The sequence below is a fragment of the Canis lupus genome, chromosome 3 (assembly GCF_048164855.1).
Source record: "Canis lupus baileyi chromosome 3, mCanLup2.hap1, whole genome shotgun sequence".
NCBI lineage: Eukaryota > Metazoa > Chordata > Mammalia > Carnivora > Canidae > Canis > Canis lupus.
In genome coordinates, this window is record NC_132840.1 from 33,956,925 (window position 1) to 33,964,088 (window position 7,164).

The window sequence follows — 7,164 nt, forward strand, 5'->3', positions numbered from 1 at the left end:
TTGAGCCCTACATCAGGCTCTGCTCTCAAGAGGGAGTCTATTTGAGGATTCTCTCTCCCTCTCCCACTCCCTCTACTTGTGTTCTCTCTCTCTCTCTCTCTCAAATAAATAAATCTTAGAAAAAAGAAAAAGAAAACTCAGCCTCAATCTAAGTGAGTTGATTAAGGTCACAGAATTTATACTTTCTGTCCAACTCTAAAGCCGCCTCTTACATTGCCACCTTAAATAATAGCTACCGTTTATTAAAATCTCAATTAAGTCTATAGAGTAAACCACCAAGAATCTTCATGATAGTCCTGCAAAGCCAGGATTATCACCTCTGATTAGGAACCTGAGACCAATGACTTGCCTTAGAGCAGTGCTTAAGCTTTATCCTGCTTATAAATTACCTGGGGATCTTGTTAAAATGCAGATTCTGGTCAATAGATCTGGAATGGGGCCTAAGATTCAACATTTCTAACAAGTTTCCAGAAGATACTAGTGCTTCTAATTTGTGGACCGCACTTAGAATAGCAAGGCTCAGGACCTTCCCTGTCCCATACAGTAGCCCCTAGTGATATGTGGCCATTGGACACTTGAAATGGGACTAGTCCAAATTGAGATGTGCTGTAAAATATGCACTGGAGATCATATCAAGGTACAAAATATGAAAAAAATCTCCCATTCTCAAGTATTGATTACATGTTAAAATGGTAATTTGGGGGTTAAAATACTCATTTCACCTGTTTTTATGTGTCTAATGTGACTACTACAAAATTTACATGTCTTACACTTCTGATTCGCATTATATTTCTATTGGACAGTGCTGCTGTGGACCATATTGCAGCCTTACAGTGAGTTTAAAGCAAGACTTAACTGGTGAGTAAAAGGAAGGGAGTGAATACCTCAAGGATACAGGGGTCCGTCCCTCCGGCAGGTGAGCTGTTCCTCAGTTAAAAACAACCCAGCATACATGGCATGACAATGTCAGTGTGACCAGTTTGACACGTGGAAATGCTTTGCAGTTTAACCAGGATTTTAATACGGGCGGATCTTGGGTCTGATACATGTTTTACTTGCAATTCAGAGCTAGGCAAGCTGCTATGTAAAGGCCTGTTGCCCTGCATCATATCAAAAGTTCTGATTCTGAAATTTGTAAAATGAAAAAGATTAGATGCAGATTGCTTTTCTTTGTAGAAGTAGAGTTTTGAAATGTCATTTGGGTGGACAGTAACACACCTTGCCAAATTCCTAGTGCAAATATACAGCCTTCCTTGTCAAATTTAGCATATGTTGTTAGTCAAACAAGTCTAGTTTGATGGTCACCCTCAAGACCCCCACCCCACCTTGCTGCCGTGGGGCAACACTGTCAGAGAGGGGCATCTGGAATTCCTCTTCAAACAGCCACCTGTTCTCATCGTTTTGGAGGGCAAATCTTCAAAGTCCCTTCTCATTACTTCTCTTTTGTAAACACAGTATACTTTTGAAGTGAACGCTTCATTTTCTTTAATACTTTTTTTCTTTCAAGGATCTCATTTTCTTCTGCTGGTGATGCCTTTAAACAAACACTTCTTGTTTGATCTGAGCGATTCATTGTAGTCATTCAGGTGGAGTTATGAAAGTCTAGGCTTCGTTTAAATGATTGAAACAAATGGTTGAGGCCAAGAATTTATAACTAGCATAAAAGAGACAAGGTAATTTGTATGTGTGTTTTGCTCTCTGCAAAGATTACTTTTAAATTAGAATTTCTTGTTTCCTCTTCGGATTTACTTGCTCACTCTTTGTGAACTTTATTTTTTTTTTCAAGATCTTATTTATTCATTAGAGACAGAAGAGAGAGAGAGAGAGAGAGAGAGAGAGAGAGAGAGGTGGAGACATAGGCAGAGGGAGAAGCAGGCTCCACGCAGGGAGCCTGATGCGGGACTTGATCCTGGGACTGCAGGATCACACCCTGGGCTGAAGGAAGGTGCTAAACCACTGAGCCACCCAGGGATCCCCCTCTTTGTGAACTTTAGACAAGTGACTTAATTCTGCTGATCTTCAATTTACCACTTTAGGCCATCTACCTATTTAGTGCATGTAAGAATGAATAAATCAGTATTCTCAAAAGTATGGTCCTTGGACCCCTGCCCTGCATCTAGGGCGGGTGAGTAGGTATTTGTTAAAATGAAAATCCCTGTGCCACAACTGGATTTGCTGAATCTGAATTTTCTGGTTTATTAGAATTACATAATCTGACATGAAGCCAGCTTTTCTTCTCATACATTCACATTTTTTAAATGCCAAGTACTGATTTATTCACATGGAAAGGTATATATTGAACATTTAATGTGTGCTTGGTGCTGTGGATTCAAAAGTGAACAATACAAAAGATGTATTTGCTTTCAAGGAGCTTACATCCAAGGAGGGTGAGGAGACAAAGTAGGACAGTATGTCAATAAGCTAAGTTCACATGGAGAAAAGTACTTTGAAGAAAGTGAAACAGTAATGGGGAGGGTTAATTTAGAATTCAATTTAGGGGATTATAGGAGGCCTCTCTGAGGAAGTGACAGTTGAGCTGAGAAGTATGACAAGGAACTAATCATTCAAGGGTCTGGGTGAAGAGGGTGTTAGTAAAAAAGAACAAGTGCAAAAGTTTCAGGTGGTAAATGCTTACTTGGCACAGTTTAGGGACAGAAAGAAGAAAAAGGCCAGATGGCTAGTGCATTGTAAGTAGTAAAAGACAAGTTTAGGAGAGGCAAGTGGTAGAAGATTACCTCGGCCTTGAGGGTCATGGAATTTGAATTTTATTGCAGTGTAACAGAAAGCTGCCAATGGAGCCTAAATCACATGTCTGATAAATAAATAAATATATTTTAAAGATTTATTTATTTGAGAGAGAGTGCAATAGGGAGGGGTAAAGGGAGAGAGAAACTCAAGCAGACTCCCTGCTGAGCTCGCTGCAGGATGTGAGGCTCCACTCTGGGCTCGATCTCATAATCCTGAGATCATGACCTGAGCTGAAACCAAGAGTCCAACACTTAACCAACTGAGTCACCCAGGTGCCCCTGATTTATATTTTGAGTAAGTAACTCATGGTGCTCAGGGGGCCCTGTATATGGAGCATGGATCACAGTGGGGACACCAATGGAGCAGGGAGTCCCTTGGGGGCCATTACAGAAGTCTGGGTGAGAGATGATGGAAACCGCAACATGGATGGTAACAGTGACGATGGGAAGAGGCTGGATTCAGGGGCTATTTTGAAGGGGTAGCGGATAGGCCATGTTGATGAACTTGGTGTCAGGATGGGAAGGAACAAAAACAGTAAAACCAAAAATGACTCCTTCCTTAAGTATTGCCTGAACAACTGTGAGTCCTGGTGCTATTTACTAAGATTGGACGACCCAGGAGAGGAACAGGTTCAGGGTGGGTGGGAACCAAGAGTTCTGTCACAGATGCACGTGATGCCTGGGGGGATGTCCAGGTAGACCAGTGCCCGGACAGGAGTCTGGAGCTTAGGGGGGAAGCCAAGTTGGGGTTCAGCAGTGTAGAACTGATAGAGCCCATGACTGCACGAGATCACTTTGAGTGTAGACAGAATCGGGAAGAGGCCTGATACATGGCCTGCGGCCTTCCCACACTTAAGATCAAGCAGAAGACAATGGGTGTTGAGGTCAGGATAAAACCAGGACGGTGTGTAATGGAAGCCTAGAGTGGGAATGTTTAGACAAGAAGGAGGTTGTACAGAGTGATAATGCTCTGTGAGATCACGTTGGATGAGAACTGATGATTCGGCAAGCTGAAGGTGGTTTGTGGCCTCAACTGAGTTGGGAGGAGAGGTCAATGTCAAAAAAAAAAAAAGGAATAGATAAAGAGAATGGGAAGTGAGGAAGTGGAGATAAGAACCACACATAAATTCAAGAAGTTGTACTCAGTAAAGGAATCTGAAGTTCCAAATTTCGATGGTAACTGGGGTATTGGGATCAAAGAAGCATTTTCTTTCATTATTTTTTATTCTAGCATATTTAAAAGTAGACTAGAACATACTCCCACGTGCCCCTTATCCATTGCGGTAGGCTGAATGACGCCCCTCAAAGATGTCTGTATTGTAACTCCTAGAACCTGTGAATATGTAACAGGGACTTCACAGGTGTGTTTAAATTAAAGATCCTGGGCAGCCCAGGTGGCTCAGCAGTTTAGCACCTGCCTTCAGCCCAAGGCCTGATCCTGGAGACCCAGGATCGAGTCCCACATCGGGCTCCCTGCATGGAGCCTGCTTCTCCCTCTGCCTGTGTCTCTGCCTGTGTGTGTGTGTGTGTGTGTGTGTGTGTGTGTGTGTGTCTCATAAATAAATAAATAAAATCTTTATAAACAAACAAACCTGAGATAGGGAGATGACTCTGAAGCATCCGAGTGGGCCCCATGTAATCACAAGGGTCCTTCTAGAAGGGATGCAGGAGGCTTGTGGAAACAAGAGGTTAGAGTGATGCAGGGAAGGGGCCACAAACAAAAGAATACAGGTGGCCTCTGGACGCTGAAACAGGCAAAGAGACAGAATTTCTCCTGAAGCCTTAGGCAGGGAGAAATACAAGAAAATGAGAAAGCACGAAAGTGGTAAAGAAAGGGCAAGCAATCATCTTTCCTGGCCCTGAAAGTGCTTGGGACCTCTGGCTTTTTGATAAATCTTGCAGAGTTAGCTTGCAGGTTTTTTCCTGGTCTTGAGATTCTCCCCACTGCCTTTCTAGTGTCCAACTTAGCTTTGATCTCTGGAATCCTGTAAGTAAACAAAGGTAATACCAAGTCAGAATAAATAGACCATGTTACCAGAAGGCCTTTCTTTCTTTGTAGTCCTTCCCCTGAAGGTCTTTTTGTACCTTTGGTCCAGGAATGACACAAAGGCTTAGCTTTGGAGTAGGTTTTTCTTAAAAAAAAAAAAAAAAAAAAAGATTTTATTTATTTATTCATGAGAGACAGAGACAGCGAGACAGAGGCAGAGACAGAGACAGAGGGAGAAGCAGGCTCCATGCAGGGAGCCCGATGTGGGACTCGATCCCGGGTCTCCAGGATCAGGCCCTGGGCTGAAGGCAGCACTAAACCACTGAGCCACCCAGGCTGCCCTGGAATAGGTTTTATAAGAGAATATTCTGGTAAGATTAAATGTTACATACCTTATGGCAAATAAAGAGCAGCTACCAGCTGTTCTGGCCACCTTTAACATGCATCTTTTGTCATCTTTACTTTTTTTACCCAAGTTAGTAGTTTTTAATACACCAGGCGTTGAGCTCTGCTATACCTGTACTCTCTCAGTTGGAGAAGAGAAATTTTATTCTGGAATTCCTAGATTGTCCCCACCAGACTGATTTTGACATCCAACTATGATGGTCATACTCTGAGTTTCTGTAGAGAAAATTTCCCTCTGCTCCTGCATCAGCCTCTGATTCCTGTCAACTTCCTCTCTTTAAACTATCAAAGGTGGTTCTTTGGGCAGTGAAGAATCAGCTCTAGACTCGGAGACAGAAAACCTAGGCTCCAGTCCAGTTTCTGCCACCAACAACTCTCTTCCTCTCTCTGGACCTTAATTTCCTCAACTGTAAAAACAATACAGTAACTAATTTACTTAATAGGATTATTCTACCAATTAAATTATATAATAGAGTAAAAGTGCTGTAAAGTCTAAATCAGCTGTTATCTAATTATAATGATTTCTAGAATCCTAGAACATTATCACAGCTCTTTATTTTACAGATGGGGAAGCTGAAGTTCAGAGGGAAGAAGTTTATTCATTATGGTGGTGAATTTTATGTGTCGTGCTGGCTAGACTATGGTGCCCAGGGATTTGGTCAAAAGTTAGTCTAGGTGTTGTTGTGAACATATTTTATAAAGGTGAGTAATAATTAAACCAGTAGGTTTTAAATAAAAGAGATTACCCCCAGGACACCTGGGTGGCTCAGTGGTTGAGCGTCTGCCTTTGGCTCAGGTTGTGATCCTGGAGTCCTGAGATTGAGTCTCACATCGGGCTCCCCACAGGGAGCCTGCTTCTCCCTCTGCCTGTGTCTCTGCCTCTCTCTGTGTGTCTCTCATGAATGAATAAATAAGATATTTAATAATAAATAAATAAATAAAAAGAGATGACTCTTAATAATGTGGATGAGCCTCATCTAATCTGTTGTAGGCCTAAGAGAAAAGACTGATATATGGCAAACAGTTATTGGGTACCTACTATGGGCTCTGTTAGGTAGAACAGATGAAACAAAGTCTCTGTCCTCAAGTAGAGGACAGACAAGTGACTTCCCAAGGACAGCTTTGTGTGATCAGTACTGTGATTTGGGTAAGCTTTGGGAACTTTGGGACCAAAGGTTTCCAAAGTGGTTTCCAAAGTAGTTTTGGCTAAAATGGGTAACCAAGACCTGTGAAGCCTGAGATGCTTCCTAAAAAATGCTGAGACTTGAGTGAATTTTGAAGAGTGAATGTGAGGTAGCAGTCCCAGCTCTGTGGCAACATTGGCCCATATGAGGCTTTCAGGAGTTCTGGAGCTGGACCCAGTGGGAGCTGGAGAGAATTGAGAGATGAAGGTGGAGCAGAGACCACTCCAGGAGAAGGCCTTTATCTCTAAACTCACAAGGAGCCACACAGGGGAGGAAAGCAAGGGTGACGCAAATCTGTGACCAAGAAAGATACCTCTGGCTTCTCCGTGGAAGCTGCCCAGGACTGGGAGTCCAGCAAGGAGACACAGGGGCCTGAGGGAAGGCACAGAGAGGCTACAGAGGGGCCCACAGTGGGAGGCCTTCATCCACCCACACTGTATGCATTTGTTGAGCATCTGTATGCGCCAGGCATCTGCTCAGTGATGGGGACCCATGAAGACACCATGGATTCTGCGGCTGTGGAGCTTGGTGTGGAGCTTGATGTGGGAACAGGAAGGATTTGGTGTTGATCTATGGGAGAGGGAGCGGTCAGAGACGACATCAAGGTCTCCACATTGAGGTCAGTAACACCCAGATAGGAGCCCTGGAAAAGGAACAAGGTTGGAGGCCACATAAGTTCAGGTTGGGGTTTGTCGAGTTTGAGGTGGGGCAGCCCAACGAATCTGTCCAGGCGATCATTGATCCGTGAGTCTGAGGGGTCAGGGAGTTATAGGCCTTGGAGGGAGACTGAGGAGAGGCCAGGGCTGGGAAGGCGATCAGGCAGGAAGGACAGGCCTCACGC